The sequence below is a fragment of the Canis lupus genome, chromosome 2 (genome assembly GCF_048164855.1).
Source record: "Canis lupus baileyi chromosome 2, mCanLup2.hap1, whole genome shotgun sequence".
Classification (NCBI taxonomy): Eukaryota; Metazoa; Chordata; class Mammalia; order Carnivora; family Canidae; genus Canis; species Canis lupus.
Window position 1 is genome coordinate 53,899,265 of NC_132839.1, and position 16,620 is coordinate 53,915,884.

Genomic DNA, 16,620 nt, shown 5'->3' on the forward strand with positions numbered 1-16,620 from the left:
TCTTGCCTTTCTCACGTCTGATGGCCCTTGGCCTGGACTTCAGCACCTCCAGGACTATGCCACAGAACCATAGGTCAGTTTACAAGGGAGCCATGGAGTTCAGGAATTGGAAATCTTCCCATGCCAGACTATATTTTTTCTATTGTCTTCGTTTATCCATTCAACATTTATTGACCAAACACTATGTGTCGGGCTCTGGGCAATGCCTTGGGGATGTAGAGAAGCAAACCACAGTCCCTTGCTCAGCACTTCAAACTTGTATAATACAGAATTTCACCTATCCATCCAGGATGGGAAGGCCAGGCTGGGGGATAGGGGTGCTGGATTAAGAGGGACTGGAGATCTGACAGTCCTCACCAGTTGGCAGCTTCTGGGCCTCTCTGCCCGTCTCCATGGCCCAAGAGCCTGGGAGAGCAGGGTCAGGGGCCATCTCATGTTTTGCCTATGGTGACCTTAAATTGCCATTTTGCCTAGGTTAGAACTTTAATATTCCAGATTCCATTGGTTCTGTACAGAACTGTGATATCTCAATTGCCTTTTCTTCATTTAAGGAACAACTTTGATCTTCGGAATCAGCATAGCAGTAACCTATTGAGATTTCTGTGTAACATTGGTAAGGAACATCTTAAATGCAATCAAATAATAAATTACATCTGGATGAATTCACATACAGAAGGTTTCTTCTCCTTGGAAGAAATCAGATACTGTTTGGGGCATCCAAGCCAGAATTCTTTCCTGGTTCTGCTCAAACTGGATCCTGAGTGCAGTGGTTGGCAGGTAAGCCTGCATATGGCGATAGTGGGTACCCAGCTGCCTCCTCAATACATCTGGAGCTTGGAAGAGTTGTCCATGTAGCCCCTAGGCTGGGCCCGCCCTGCAAATGAATCCACCAGTCCTTAAGCCTGGACTGCAGGCTCTGCTATTCTGCCACTTGCCCCCAGGAGCAGGAAGGCCAAACAGGTTTTATTTTATTATTACTATTGCTTTAGTTGTTTTCTTGTTGAACTCAGTGTGTGTGTGTGTGTGTGTGTGTGTGTGTGTGTGTGCTGAAAGATGAAACTCTAGAACTTACATGGTATTTTTGGTTAAAGTACTTGTCAAAGTTGTAAGAGGGACCATCTGCATAGAAAGGTGACTCCAGGTCTTTGAATAGAGTCCCAGGTCCTTGGCCATTAGAAGACTCCATAAAAGTGTCTTTTCTCAGCTGCTGGTGAGCAGGATGAGTGTACATGAAGGCTTTCCTCGATGGGCAAGTAAGAAGCAGGTAGTGAGATTCAGAGCAGTTCTTGACTCTGCTTCCAAAACCTTCGATCTTTCCTCCCCTGGGAACCCAGAGGAGTTCAGAAGAGTGATTTTCTAGGAAGATGCAGTGAGCGACCAAATGGACATCAGATACTGGCAAGGAGTGGGCCTTCCCTATGCTGGGTGGCCTCAGTGGCCTTCTGGCTTCCCATATGTAGCTCTTTTAGAGGTAGTTTAAATGAATGTCTTATGCACAGAGACTGGCCTTGAGTTTAAATTTAGTAGCCAATTGACAGCATATGCTTTTGTGATGAAGCTTCGAGGTTGACCTTTCCTCCAGGACAAAATGTGTAATTAGACTCCCATGCTAGCCTCCAACACTCCTCTAGAGAAGAAATCAGAAGTACAGTTTCCCATTTCCCATTGTGTTCTCCTTTCATGTTCCTTCTGTTCCCCCAGGACGCATTCCAGAATCAGAAGACAGGGAAATGAGAAGCAGGAGCCCTGGTGGAAGAGTCTGAAGGTGGGTCCTGGCCTGACCCAGGCCACAGGCTGTGTGTGTGTGTACACGCGTGCACATGTGCACACAGGCACACAGTTCATTTCGGTTGCTGCTCCAGCTGGGCTCTATACACAAGGCAGTTATGTGGTTGTAGATGGGTGGTCCAAGATTGATTTGGGTCTTGGGTTACTATTGTTTTTTTCTTCTTCAGAAATAAAATAACCCAGTTTGGGAAGGAAATAAAAAATATGGGGAGGAAATTAAAAAAAAAAAAAACCTAATGGTTCTTAGAACCAGCTGCCTATTAGGTTGATCCGAATGAAATTTCTTTTTTATAGATCTAAAACAGTCAAGTATCAGTAATTTTGTATGGCTCAACTCACTACATTTCCATGCCTCTGGGCCAGTGGAAAGGGAGCCACCACTTCTCCTTTATCCTTAGAATCACGTCTAGGGGCGCCTGGGTGGTTCAGTGATTAAGCGTCTGCCTTCAGCTCAGGTTGTGATCCCGGGGTTTTGGGATAGAGTTCCGCATTGGGCTCACCACAGAGAGCCTGCTTCTCCCTCTGCCTGTGTCTCTGCCTCTCTCTGTGATTCTCATGAATAAAAAAAGAAGCAGCAGCACTGGTTTTAAAGGGTCTCTGAGTTGTACCATTTGTGTTCATCTTTACGCACCCCGCTTACAATTATTTTAACTGAAGGAAGGAATCACCCCAACCTGTGGATGCTCCTGTTTGGGAAAAGGATGCCAGCAAGGCTTCGGTGTGCCCCAGCTTTAACACACCAGCTTGAAATGCAGGATAATTAATATGACTCTAAACACCTATGTTTCAGAATTAAAGAAAAAAATTCTTCGGGGCAGTTCAGCCACCCACCCCTGATGAAGAGCTGAGACCGGTTTCAAACTTTTCTGTCTCAAGAGGCCTTGGCTTCCATCTGGATGCCTGGGTTGGTATTTTACTTCCCCTCCCAGGCAGCCAGAGATCCTGGGAGTTGGAGCGAGGGAGGAGGTCGGTAGGAGCTAGCTTGCAGCCTCTCTGTAACCTTTCAGCCACCCTGGTGCTGGGCGAGCAGCGCTGTGGGCTTTTGAGTGAATGCACTCCCGTCCCGCATTCATTACACTATTGTCAGTGTGTGTGTCTGGGGCTGCCTCTGGGTGTGTGTGTTTCTTTTTGTGTCTGCGTGTCAGTGTCAGGCTGTGTGTGTCTGTTTACATCAGCCTGTCTGGGCCACTCAGCGCAACAAGGAGCGGAGGGTTGTTGGTAGGAGGGAGGGCATTTCAAAGCTCCAGATCTGCCCCCTCAGGAATCTCGGGGGGTTTATATAGATGTGTGTGTGTATGTACACACACGTGTGCATGTGTATGTCATGCGTGCATGTGTGCGTGCATGTGTGTATGTGGTTTTCTTAATGGTGGTCATGGAAGGGGGCTGCATGTGAGTGTCTGACCAGGTGTGGTATGAGCAGCAGCCAGGCTGGGTGAGCCCCATCTGCCATGAGCTCACAGACTTGCCCGCCTGCCCGCCGTCCGTGGGGAGCCTGTCCCTTCGCAGCTCACCGTCTCCTCTCTAATTTATTAGCTGGGAAGGAGGAGAAAATGAAACGTTGCCTGAAGACAATGGCTGAGACAGCAGGTCCCCACCCCGCACAGCCGCCAGCACCTCTCCCCCCAGCCCTGTCTCCTCTACAGTGAGGATCGGACAGTATGCTGCTCGGTCTGCAGTAAGAGATGAAAAGAACCCCCAAACCAGTCTAAAAAACCGTGTGTGGCCATGGACATGCAGGGGTAGCTGTAGACTGTGGAAGGTGGAGGTCTGAGCCAGACGTTGCTGACTGCTGGCCCCTCAACCACTCGGCGGGGGGCCCCCCACCTCAGAGTCCCGGGACTTCTCCCCAGCTGCCAGCCAGGCAGGGGGAGGGGAGAGGGGCCCAAGCAGCTGCAGGGGCTGTGTTAGTAAACACTTGCCTGGGTTCCCGTTTTCTTCACCCCCCGCATCCTTCTCCTTTCCCGATGCCCCGTTACACCCCCCACCCCACCCCAGCATCCCCTTTTCTGTGGCCGGCACAATGAACTCATTGTCCTGGGTGTGATTTGAATAAGGGATCGGCGGGCCTGTTCCCAGCATTGTCCAAGGGGCTGGGAAAAACCCCAGCGCAGGCAGGAGGACCAGGCCAGACAGAGACAGATGCCTAAATTAGCAACAAAGCTTTGTGCACGTCCCCCGGACAAGGGCTTGCCTTGTTTGCGTGGACTCAAGGGTGTGGAGCTGGCCGGCTGCTCGCATGTCTCCCCATGTTAATTAGTTTTGCATGCATGTCTGAGAAGGTGCCAGGGGAGATGTGTTTGCCTTTCCCCGGGAGGGGGACCTGTTTGCCACTGTGGGGCTGAGCTAGGCTGGGCCTACCTGGGGAGCTAGGCTCTGAGCCTGGCTGGGAATCCCGGCTTCCTCATCCTGCTTTTCTGTCTCTCGGCCCTTTGGGGGGGCCTGGCCTTGCTCCCCATGCCCCCTCCATTCTTACCCCACAGTGTCTGAAAGTTGGTTAGCCCTGACTACAGGGAACTCACTGGCTTCCGCCCAGACCCAGGCCAGTGCCTGTCCATCTGGCAGTCTGTCTCTCGTGACACAGGGCCCCCCGGGACGGGCAGCAGAAGCGGCCAGTCTGGGCTCTCCTCCGTCCCCAAGCCAGATGGCCAGTCTGCTTATCGCATTACGGCCTCCCTTGGCCCCAGACCCCCGCCGCCCACGTTTGGGCCAGGATCTTATTTGGGATATGGCGGAGAAGCCCTCTTTCAGGCACTGAACAGGAGAGGGGTCTAGTAGACAGGCCACGAGGCATGTCCTTGCCACTGGTCTGTTGTGTGACCTCTGGCACCCCAGTTCTCCCCTATGCCCTGAATCTTGGTGTTCTTATTGGCAAAATAAGTGAGTTGAACTTCAGGAGTCTCTTGGTTCCTTCTAGCTCAGAAGGGCTGTGATGGTGATCATTTCAGAGCTGTGTTGATTTAGCACTCGCTGATTTAGCACAAGAACGGGAACCAGACCGGTGAATTCTGGCCAGGGGCAAAGAAGGGTATAGTGGGAAGGATTTCATTCCTGTTGACACGGGAGTGTGGGCCTCTGTTTTTGGAATGGGTAGGGGATCAGTAGCTGGCACAGTGTCTCCTCCCAGGCCCTCACAGACCCCCTGTTAGCAACCCAAGCCATCCTCCTCCTGCCCCTGCCCAGCAGAAGGAAGCTTGGCAGTGGCAGCAAAGAAGAAGCTGGAGGGCAGCCCCGGTGGCGCAGCGGCTTAGCGCCGCCTGCAGCCCGGGGTGTGATCCTGGAGACCCCGGATCGAGTCCCACGTCAGGCTCCCTGCGTACAGCCTGCTTCTCTCTCTGCCTGTGTCTCCGCCTCTCTTTCGCTCTCTCTGAATAAATAAATAAATAAATCTTAAAAAAAAAAAAAAAAAAAAGAAGAAGCTGGAGCAAGAGCAGTGGCTGGCCAGGACGCTGGGTGTGTCCTGGTCGCCCCCTGCAGGCCCTGGCATGGGGGACAGGGCTGAGAAAGGGCTGGATGCCTGCTGAACTGTGCCTTCAGACAACTCTGGATCCTGCCTTCAGAATCTCCACCTCCCCACAGCTCCTCACAGTAACACTGTGGGATAGAGGGGACCTGGGGTATGCCCCTCTTGTCCTGGTACAGGGGTCTCAGGATCCAGTGACCAGGGGTTCTGGCTCTCAGGCCCTCCCTGGCCTTTCCCCCGCCCGGCCCTCTCAACACTGCTTATGGGTGATTGAAAGTGCAAGCCTGGGGTGCTCACTGTCTAAAAAGCCCTGTGCCAAAACCCCCCAGTTCCTTCTTCTTTTTTTTTTTTTTTTTTAAGATTTTATTTATTCATGAGAGACACAGGCAGGGGGAGAAGCAGGCTCCATGCAGGGAGCCCGACATGGGACTCGATCCCTGGTCTCCAGCCGGGATCAGGACCTGGACTGAAGGTGGCGCTAAACCACTGAGCCACCCGGGCTGCCCCCCTCCAGGTCCTTCTTGTGAGGTCTTTATCGTGGATGGATCCATCCCATCTCCTTTTTTTTATTTTTTTTTAATTTTTATTTATTTATTTTTCCCCATCTCATTTCTTTCAGATCTGGTGAAAGCCATAGTACAGGAGGGAACTTCTGTGTTTGTGATTTAAATGACTTGGGATGACTCTGGTTCAGGAAATGGGGAAAAAACTTTCAATGTCCAGATTCCTTCTCTAGTCCTTTGCCAGCCTCCCCAACCTCTGGCCATCCCTCTTGCCCCCTCCTCAGGTGTGTGGGATGCTCTGGAGTCTGGCAGCCAGGGTCCCATAGGGAGCCTCTGGGATTACCCCAGGTGGCACGCGTGCAGGCAGGGAGGCCCTGGGCCTGCCTTCCAGAGCTCACCTTCCTTCCTTCATGGGAAGCTCCCACCCATCCCCACCGCCCGGTCCACTCACTGCTGTTCCTTCTACCTCTCTTGTCCTACTCTTCTCCCTGTCTCCAGAGTGGCTCCAAACTCCAGCTGGGCATCTCTGGAGTGGGGGCAGGGGATGCAGGAGCTCAGTGAGGAAGAGTACAGAGATTAAAGCTCGTGGCAGGAACAGAGAATAGAGCCCACAGTAGGAGTGGGGGAGAGAGGGCAGGCAGGGCCTTGGGAGGCTGCCTGCTGCCCTCCCAGCCCCTCCCCTCCTGGTTTTAGCTGCCTCAGCTGTAGCCCTGAGCTCCTTAATCTGGTGATCAGCGTGGTGGTGGGGGGCGGGCTGGCAGAGGCTTTAGGAGGTGACAGGGGATCTTGGGAGTCGCACTCCACTAACCGAGCGTCACGCAAAGCCAGGGAATCACATTCCAGGCGCGGCTCCCCATCCTGAGGCTGGTCCCAGCAGGAGTGGTGCCCAATAGATGGCCTGGGCATACGCCCTGCAGGAGGCCAGTGTCACCTTTGTTCCTTAGGAGGAAGATTGCCAGGACTGAGGCTCTCTGGCTGTGCCTGCGTGGGGTGGGTTTTATTGTTTGGTAGCTGTCCCCTCCCTTACCCCAGCCTCCACGTCCTCTGGCTTCCTTTTCCAGGTAGAAACAGACATCTGTGAGGGTAGAGATTCCTTCCCCACAAACAACCAGTCGGGGCTGGTCAGAAGATAGGCATTTGTTCTGAAACTAATCAAATATGCCGGGCAGTATGCCTCCCCTGCTCACCAGCTTAGACTGAGCAGCCCTGAGAACCCTGGGGAGGTAGGAAGTTGAGGCAGGGATGCTGAGCACAAACCCACCTGGTTTGGAGGCTCCTGGCACACCAGGCCAGGGTGGCCCCAGCCTGACTTTAGCCAGAGAGGGAGGGGGGACAGATGAGGAAATGCCATAATTGGAGCTCCGCTTCAGGCATCACCGTGCAGCAACTCCCCACTGACTCTTGGAGTTTCTCATCCCTTGTCTGTAAAATGGGAGGAATCATCCCTAGCTATGAGTTGTGAGGAGTGTTAAATACATGGGAAACACTAAATAGGGCTCATTTTCCTTCCCTCTTTCACCCTCAGGTATAGGGCAGGCATGAACGCTTCTCAAGGTCAGGTAATACGGCTGGGTTGTGGGATGAGGACAGTGATGATACCCAGAATATTTTACCATGGGCGCCAGCCAGTCGGAATGACAGCTGGCCCAAATCGCCAGCCCAGGGAGGAGGGCACAGCTGGCCTGGAGTAAGTGCATTTGTCTTTGTGTCTTTCTCTCTGCCCCATCACGTGTGTGTTCATCAGCAAGCATGCAGACTTCCCTCGAGGGCAGTTCCTGACAAGGTTGTAGGATGGGGGATCCTGGGGTCTCCTTTGCATTCGGAGCAAGTTAGGTGTGCCTGGCATGGGGACACCATGCCCCACCTGGCAGAGGCCCCAGCAACAAAGGGGAGTGAGCTGAGGTCCTTCCCAGCTGCAGGCCCTGCCCTGGTTGTCAGCTCTTCACCAGGCTCTGGGGGAACCAGCTTGTGGTGGCTCTCACCCTCCTTACATCCCTTGAAGCTGCTGCTCCTTCCTGTCTCTCCCTCTCAGAAGCATCATGGGTCAGGATTAGGGCCTGTCTGCATCCTGATCCACTTCCCCACACCTGTTTCATCATTAGCCAGGGAGGTTCATGGCTGCTGCCATCTGGCTGTGGAGCGCTGGGAATGTGGTGGTGGTGATAGTGCTGCAGAGCAGTGTTCTCTCATTCATGAAGGCTTCTGGCCTCAAGGCTTCCTGAAGCCACCCCTGACCTATGGTGTGCTGTGCCAACAGTAGCTCCTTTTACCTGGTCCTTCTTTTTGCCTTATAGAGTGAAATCCTTGCCCAAAGTGACCCAAGGTGGCCTGGTAGAGTAACGAGGGCATAGGAAGACACAGCCATACTCACCTGGAAGTCAGAGACTTGGCCTCCAGCCCATCTTCCTGGTGAATAGCCTTCGGTGAGCCAGCTCCCGTTCTGCACCAGGAAAAGGAGCATTGGATAGAATGGCTTCAAAGGTGCCTTGCCTTTTAGCTGTGACATTTTTAAATTTTATTTTATTTATTTGAGAGAGAGTGAGAGCAAGAGAGATCACAAAGAGGGAGAAGCAGATTCTCCACCTAGCAAGGAACCTGACGTGAGGCTTGAACCCGGGACTCTGAGATTGCAACCTGAGCCCAAGGCACATGCTTAACCCACTGAGCCACCCAGGCACCCCTAGCTGTGATGGTTTATAATCTGGAAGTTCTTCCTGCCTTTTTTCTCCTGTTACTCACCAGTGGCCCATACTCCCAACCCCCTTGTTCACAGGAAGCCCACCCCATTTGGTTCCCTTCGAGTTGCCCTGAGATGCAGGGACATACCTTCAACCCAGAGGCTACAGAAATGAAAACCCAGCTCAGTGTGGGCAAGGACGTGAAGCTGGGAGTGACCTGCCCTGGAGCAAGACTTGGGCCTGAGAGTGCATCTTAGCTGAGATTGCTCCCAGCCTCTGATCTGGAGCCTTTTCTTCTGTTTCTCTTTTCTCTGACAAGTGTTTGCCCTGGTGGTTCTGTTTGCCACTGGCTGGCCCTCAGGGTGGCTTTGCAGTGTTCTCCTTGGGGCTTGCCCCATCCTACTTCCCTTTGCCAAGGCCTTTAGACTCGGAAGCTCTAAGCCCCCAGAAGCCGTGCATGAGGGAAGAGCTGCTTCTCCGTGGCCCACCCTTCTCCCTGGCACCCCCCCAGGCAGGTGGCTCTGCCATGATGTGGGCCATGGAGTCAGGTGAATGTGGGCCCAAGGCCTTTTATGGCCAGTGTGACCTTGGGCCAGCCCTTTACCTCACTGAGCCTGTTTCCTTATTTTTAAAATGAGAACAACCACACCTTTTTCATCAAGTTGCAGTGAGGCCTAGAAAGAATACAAGTAAAACACCTTGAAATTATATGGTCACTCTTTTACCACCTAGTAGCAGCTGGAGCCAGGAGTTCCAGAGGCCATAGACAGAAACCCTTGTCCTTCTTGACCTCTTGCCTTGGAGTTTCAGGCCTGCTGTGCTGGAGAGGTTCTGGAAAAACCTTGGGGGAGTTCCTCCCCCCATCCCCAGGGAGCAGAAATACCTACTTTCAGCCCTAATAATACCTGAATGAGATTTATAGGACACCTTCCTCCCCAGAGGGTAAAGCTCCTTCTCACATATTATTCTCTTATCTTTAGATTGTCCTGTGAAGTGTGATGGGACAACCTCTTTTCAGCTTCTCTGAAGATGGAGACCGAGAGGAATGGTGGGTCTTGCCAAGGTCACAGGACTGGAATTCACAGCCACGCCACTCCAGGACCCTGGAGGTCATCAGCAGGGGAAAGGGGAAAAGCCAAGCAGAAAGGGAAGATGTCATCTGAAGCCAGCGTCTTGAGGCTGCGACAGTCGGGCCCGGATAGAGGAGGCGGCTATGGGCAGAGGTGCAAGCTCCGCTTCCATCCCTGCCCATCTGGGACTTGGCAAAGGACCTGGGAAGACATGCCCCGACCACCATGCGGGGGGGGGGGGGGGGCTTGGCCTTTTGGCCTTTGGCCTGTGGGCTACCATTTCTGCCCTTGTCACACTGTGTGCCTCTTCCAGGTTTGAGGTACTCTGACCAGGCTTCCAGCAAACTGGAGCTCTCAGTCATCTGTATTTCTGACCCAGAGGAGTGAGGGCAGCACACTGGGAGGTTGCTAAAGCAAGGGGCTCCAGCCTTCTAGGAGTTAACGACTCCCTCTCCCCAGCTGTCCTCCACTTGGTGCTCCTCTTCCTCCCTCCTCCTGCTCACAGCAGGCAGGGCCTGGACCTGGGAGCCATGCCGCTGTGCTGTTGCCACGGGAGCCGGGAGGCAGATCTGAGCTATGCAGGGAAAAGACCCAGCCTGTCAAAGTGTCTGAGATGAACCGCCGCCGTCCCCGTGCAGCTGGGCTCAGACGTGTCTCGGCTCTTGTTCTGTGCCTGAGAATGGCGAAGCCCAGTGAGGTTCAAGGGCAAACTCACTATTCATTAGTCAGGGGTTCTTGACGTCCCGTCTCTCCCAGGGATGGGATTCCCCCCCCTTCCTCTTTCTCTCCCTTCTGTGACACATTCCTGGGTTCCTTTGGTGAGGACTGCACCCTCCTCTGGCTACTGCCCAGCCCCTTCTCCATGGCCCCTAAATAAACTACCCCCAAGGAGACCAGGCAGGGCAGAGACAATGGCCACAGGAAACCATTCAGGCAGGACTCTAGCCATGCTGGCCTGCCCTCTGCTCCCAGCACCCTTGTGAGCCCCACTTTCCTCTGACTCAGGGTACCCCGGGCCACCAGCATGCACGATCCTAGACAGGAGGAAGCCCCTGGTCACTGCCCTTGGGACAACAGACCCATTCTCAGAGGCTCCTGAGTCGCCTCCATAGCCTGGATCTCACACAGCTGGATAGTTTGGTGCCTTTCTCTACCATCACCGGTCTGTTTTAAGACACTCTTAAACACTGGTTGGAGAATGTAAATTGTACAGTATTTTCTGTAAGGTGGTGGGTATTAGGATGGAAAAGACATATACTTAGTCACAAGCAAATTGCACGGCTAGGAATTTATTCTCTGGTCATATATGTAAAAATGTCCAAAGAATTATGTCCAAGGATGTTTATCAGAACATTTTGTTTTTAAGAATGTAAGAACATGTAAATGAACCCATGGTCCATTCATACGGTGGAATATTATGCAGCTGCAAAAATCACTGTGGTAGATCTCTCTATAAGCTGATATGGAAGGTTGACCAATATATATTGTTGCACGAGGAGAATAAATTGCAGAACTGGCAATAGAGTATGATCTTATTTATGTGTATTTGGAAGTCATTCCTAAGTATGCTTATATATGAAGAGTTTCTGGAAATAAGTATTGGAAGGCTGTCTCTGGGCAGTGGGATGGATGGATGCCTTCTTCTGTACCGTTACATGTTCTTTTCATGCTCATGGAATACTTACTGAAAAATTTAAAGACGCTATTCATTATAATAGGCTTAACTTCTATTAACCAAATTAGGGTAAGAGCTTCAAGAGGATAGTGGTGATGTTGCAGTTAAAAACATCCCAGAAACTCTGCCATTGGCCATTTTCAGGCCTAAGAACCACATAGCATTATCGTCGTGGTTACTATGGTTAATTAAAAGCCTACTAAGTGTCAGGCTTAGTATCTCTGGGTCTTGCCTCAGTGGTTATCATTATTCCAATTTCACCATGTGGAAGAGTAGTTGATTCGTTTGTCTGAGCTCCTCAGCAGGGAGGGGGTGAGGGTGGAGGGTTTCCCTGTTTCACTGCCAGTAAATCATGCCCCTCTACCTTCCAAGAGCTGCCTTTTTGGGAAAGGACCTTGGAAGCCCCAGCCTAGCCACCTTCCTCCACACCCCAACCAATCTAGTCATGGGGCTGGGCTGGGGCCCAGGGTTGGGGAAGAGGTGCCCCCATCCACTGCCACGGCTGCCCAGTGAGGTATCATTGTGCTAGAGGATTGGTTGGGCTTGGGCCTGTCAGGGGAAATGGATAGAGTTGTGAAAGGCCCAATTTGCATAAGCAGCATGTTTCATGAGAGAGACCACCATGCTTAATGCAGGTGCCCACTGCCAATTGCCTCCTCTATCTGCTTTGCCCCTGCTCCCCCTCAAAGTAAATAGACCAGGAAGTGTCTCTGAGGAGGCACCTCAAGATGTAGTAACAGCAATGCATGGGGTGGGATATACCCACTGGAGGGTTACCCCAGGAGCTCTCCAGGGGGCCAGCCCCCACCCCAACCCACCATGGCCTGAGAAGGCCAGGGAAAAGAAGCACCCTGACCCAGACTGAGCAGCTGTGGTCCCTGGGGCATGGGTGGTAACAGTGGTCACCCCAAATCAGCTGTGGGACCAGCAGAGAGGAAGAAAGAAGCATTAAGAATGACCATATGAAAAAAGAAAAAAAAGAATGACCATATGAGGACTGGTGATTACTCATAACTCTGTGGGCTGCAAGTATTCATGGCACATTCATTTCATGGCTGAGGATGATGAGGTACAGAAAAGCTAAGTTATAGGTCCCAAACCACACACATAGTTAGTGCCACAACTGAGGTTCAGAACCAAGTCTCTTTAAAACAAAACAAAACAAAACAAAAAAAAACAACCAAGTCTCTTTGACTCTAAAGTCTGTACTCCTAATCCCAAAGTGATCCTGTTTGGCCTGGCCACTTAAATGAGTTCCCCAAAACTAAAATGCCTCCTTGCCAATCCCCATGCACAGAGACATTAACCCCTCTTCTGCAAGGTCACCACAAATGTGCCTTTGCCTGAGGTCCTCCCCCAGTTTCACTTAATGCCATCTAACTCCTGCAGTGTGCCCAGGCTAGGGCTGGATGGAGTGGGAGATGGGGAGTATAGAGCCTTTCATCTATTGAGGCTTTTGTCATGTCTCATAGTATAGCCTCTCCTTCAGAGCCTCTCCTCCAGGTACAGTAGAATTATCCAGATGGGTTTCCTGAAGGTGGTGGCCTGGAGGTAAAGAGGCTGTCCAGCTGGTCAAGACAAGCCTAGTGGGCACTGGAGAGCTGGGGCATGGTCCTGGGGAAGATTCAGGGTCTCTGCCTGGTGGAAGTGGGGGTGGGTGAGGTCTGAGTGTCAGAAGCTACAGCCACACAGTCCCCTGGTTATCTGCACTCCTGCAGATTCTGCTTCTTCCTTGACCTGAAGGGGCCTTGGAGAAGCATAAGGACACTTCCAGGCTTGCCCCAGTGCTTCCCAGAGGCTGGCCTGATGGGAGGCTGAGGGAAAGCAAAAATGGGAAAGGAGAGACCACACCCAGGCAGCTTGAACCACTGGGACACCCCAAGGCCAGTGGGTCCCCTTGAATGGTCCCCCTGGAGGGAAGACCAGGGCAAATTCTGGGAGGGGCCTCTTCCTATCCTGGGAACCCCTTGACTCTGTCTTCCCGGTCCACAATGAATGATGTTTTTTTGCAATATCCATGTCTCTGGTCAGTTTTTCTGGGAGAACATGAATGAGGAAAGCGTATGACTTAGCCACTAGCAAAGAAAATGTATGATATGTGGAGGGTGTGGGGAAGGGACCTGGTATGGAGGGGAAGAGTGGAGTCAAGTCTTGGAGTCTGTCTCCCTGACCTGGGCTAGCGTTCTTTGGGTAAAAGGATGAAGGCTGCTGATGGGCCCAGGGCCTGCCTCTAGCCTTGAAGGTGATAATCAGGTGTATTGCCAGGTTCTGGGCTGAGGCAGCTCCCAAGCTCCTCCTAAATCACCATCCGTGTCTCTCATTTAATTCTCACAATGACTCCATGAAACTTAGTCCCATTTTACAGACTAGGAAACAGATGCTAAGAAATATGCAAAGCCACACAGCTGAGGGCTGAGCCACATACAGTGTGAGAAGTAGTGGAGTTGGGCTCCTGATCTCATCTCTGTGGTCAGAATGGGATGCAGGGAGCCATAAATCTCCTGAAAGCCCTTGACAAGTGATTCCATGTATGTGCAAAATCACAACATTCATTCTCATGAGGCCTTTGGAGCTCAGATAATAACACTTCTTGGGCCAGGCACTAGTCTAAGGTCTGGTTCATGTCCTAAATCATGGTTTAAACCGCAGACATGCATATGCGTAACTGGGCACTTATCTTACTTCCTATTTAACCAACGGAGAGAGTGAGGCTGAGTAAGCCGACCAAAGTGGCCCAGAGGTGCAGGTGTGGGTGTAGCTAGGGTGCCCGCACACGGTCGCCTGTCCAGATGCCAGGCACTGGACACACCGCCTCCCTGAGGGTCTCCCGCGCCACCGGCCTCGCCCTGCCCCAGGAGGCCAGTGCAGTCTCTCAAAGCGAGGGGGGGCTCCCCCTCAGGCAGCCACGGCCCCAGGGCGTTGGGCCACGGGTGGCCCGGCGGGGTGTGCATCCCTGGCCGGCAGGCGGCGCGCCCCGGGGCGCCAGGCTATCCCCTCGGGCTGCGCTCGGCTGGGCAGCAGGCTCTGGCCTCAGGGCCGCGGGAGGAGCCAGGACCCCGGGCGGGAGGGAGAGGACTGAGGGGCGCACGCGGCACAAAGAGCTTTTTATTTAAATTTGTTTAGAGTTTCGCGAATTTGCATGAAAAATGTGTGAGAAAAGCCAGCTCCGGTGACCTCATCCGCACCTGCCATTAACGTTCAATTAGCCGCTGAATAGCGGCAGCCGACGCGACGTGCAGAGAATCCGGCCAGCCCCGCGCAGCCACGGCTGCGGGCCCGGCCCAGAGTGGGGTGGGAGTGGAGGGGGAGGGGGGCGCAGGGCCCCGGCCCACTTCTCCTGGCCGGAGACCCGGAGGCCCGGTCCGCCCGCCCACTCTCACAGGGGTCGCGGGGACGCCAGGGCCCTCGGGTCCAAGGCACTTTGGGGCGCACCGGGCCCAGGGGCACCTGGGGACGCCAGCCTCCCTCCCGGCGCCCAGGGGCACGGGCTCGCCCCCTCCCCGGGGCGTCAGGTGAACGGCTGAGCCCCCGTCCTAGCTCAGATGGGATCCCTCGCCACCTTCCGGACGAAGTGTCAAGTACAAGTTCAAGTTCAGGGCCAGGCCCGGGGGGCTCGGAGCCTTCCCCGGCTGCCTTTGTTCTTCAAGATAATCGCTCCCAAGTCCCTCCGGGCGGGGCCCAGCAGAAGCCCCCGCCCCGCCCCACCGCGCCCCGCGGGAGCCGCCTCCTCCCGCCGGCGCGGCGCCTGTCCCCGGGTCCCGGCGCCCCCGCTCGGGGCCACCGGAGGGTCTGGGGGCTCGGGGCGGGGGAGGCGCGAGCCGCGTCCGTGGGAGCCTCCCCAGCCCCGCAGTCCCAGCCGCAAACCGAGCTCGGTCGGACGGATGCTCGCGCCGAGGTAAGAACCCTTGGCGGGGTGCGCCCGCACCCCTCGTGCCCCGCCCCCCGCGCCAGACTGTGGGACCCGGAGGAACAGCTCGGAGGGCGGTGTGCTGCAAAGCGGCGGGGAGACTGGGCAGCCCCGCTGGGCCTCCGGGGGGCGCGCTGCCACTCCAGGGCTGGGGGGGATACTAGGCCTGGGGCGGGGGGGGGCGGGGGGAGCAGGACACAGACAGCAAGGGCGCCCCGTGACCGCCTGCTGAGGTCGCCGGCCTTTCCCGAGGGCGTCTAGCTCATCCATCTCTCTTCCGATAGCCTCTTGGTCTCCACTTTCTGCGCCGGTAGCTCTGCTCTGGCTCTTCCTTCACTGCTCTCAGATTCTGGCTGTTGGAGCCCCCAGTTAGAATTTAGCTCCTCAGGCCCAGAGGCTCCTCCTGAAAAGCTGGAGGAGAGTGTGTGTGTGTGTGTGTGTGTGTGTGTGTGTGCACGCGCACACACGCGGGTGTGCGCTCTCTAAGGAGAATCAGCTGTGGGCACTCCCTCCTTGCCTCCCTGGCTAACACCTAAATTAAGGCCCTGGGCTAAACGGTGGTTGCTGTGGTGAAGGTGGGTGGGCTGTGATTTAGTGGCAGTGCAGGGGCATAGGATCCTGTCTCTGTCCATAGGCTCTCTTTCTGTTCCTGGGTGCCTAGCTCCTGGATTCTGCGTGGGGACAGGTGTTAGCGTGTACCCCACCCAACCAAGACACTGACAAGCCGTACTGGTACACAGAGCTTCTTCTGAGTGGCCCAGACCCTGCCCTCCGTTCCTGCCTTCCACTCTCAGATGCTCACTCCGAGGTCGTTTATGTCCTTGTGCTTTATTTTTCACGCAGCTCTCACATCCCTGATATTTGGTCTCTAGATTCATAGCAAATTAGAAGTAGTAGATTAAAAAGGGGAAGATGGCTTTTTCCTTGAAGCCACACTGCTCCCCTTCTGTGTTCCTTCTCATCATTTTCTCTGTGTAGTCTCCAAATTTCTTACCTGTGCGATTTTACTCATGCTAAAGTTTCTGCCTCCAAAAAGTACTAGGACCTCCTCCTCCAGAAGGTCTGGAGGACTTCCCCCTATATCACTTCCCCTTCTAGCACTGTCAAGCTGTACTGCCAAGTGCTTAGTAGGCACTCAAGAAACGAAATAGTTTCTGGATTAATTGATAAAATATCCGGATGTCTGCTTTCGGCTCAGGGCGTGAACCTGGAGTTCAGGGATTCAGTCCCACATCAGGCTCCCTGAGGGGAGCCTGCTTCTCCCTCTGCCTATGTCTCTGCCTCTCTCTCTCTGGGTAGCTCATGAATAAATAAGTAAAATCTTTTAAAAATTGATTTAAAAAATCAAACGCACATAAATTTGAAAAGTATTGGTGATTGAGTTTTTTTAACATTGGCTCAAACTGATGTACCAGTTTGAGCCAGAGGACCCTTCCCCTCCGTTCCATTATATAAGAGGGCTCCTTCACAAGCAAAAACCAGCAGGAAGAGGCTGGTCCTACCTACTTTTGTTATCCAAAAAAAAAAAAAAAAAAA

At 53.5% G+C, this 16,620-nt stretch overlaps 2 long non-coding RNA genes across 15 annotated transcripts in view; both read left to right on the plus strand.

Annotated features, from left to right (window-relative positions):
* The window catches only part of LOC140617827 (uncharacterized), a 34,863-nt gene extending 23,841 nt beyond the window's left edge, over positions 1-11,022 (plus strand). For 6 of the 14 annotated variants that reach the window (XR_012017972.1, XR_012017985.1, XR_012017978.1 and 3 more), the window contains 6 exons: positions 552-613; positions 1,702-1,765; positions 7,280-7,441; positions 8,049-8,235; positions 9,413-9,655; positions 9,816-11,022. This is a non-coding gene — a long non-coding RNA (uncharacterized lncRNA). The other 8 variants (XR_012017996.1, XR_012018022.1, XR_012018028.1 and 5 more) reach the window with 5 other exon arrangements.
* A 3,578-nt stretch (positions 11,023-14,600) lies between these two features.
* The window catches only part of LOC140610285 (uncharacterized), a 43,446-nt gene continuing 41,426 nt past the window's right edge, over positions 14,601-16,620 (plus strand). Inside the window, exon 1 of the long non-coding RNA XR_012012012.1 lies at positions 14,601-15,072. This is a non-coding gene — a long non-coding RNA (uncharacterized lncRNA). The remainder of the gene's footprint in view (positions 15,073-16,620) is intronic.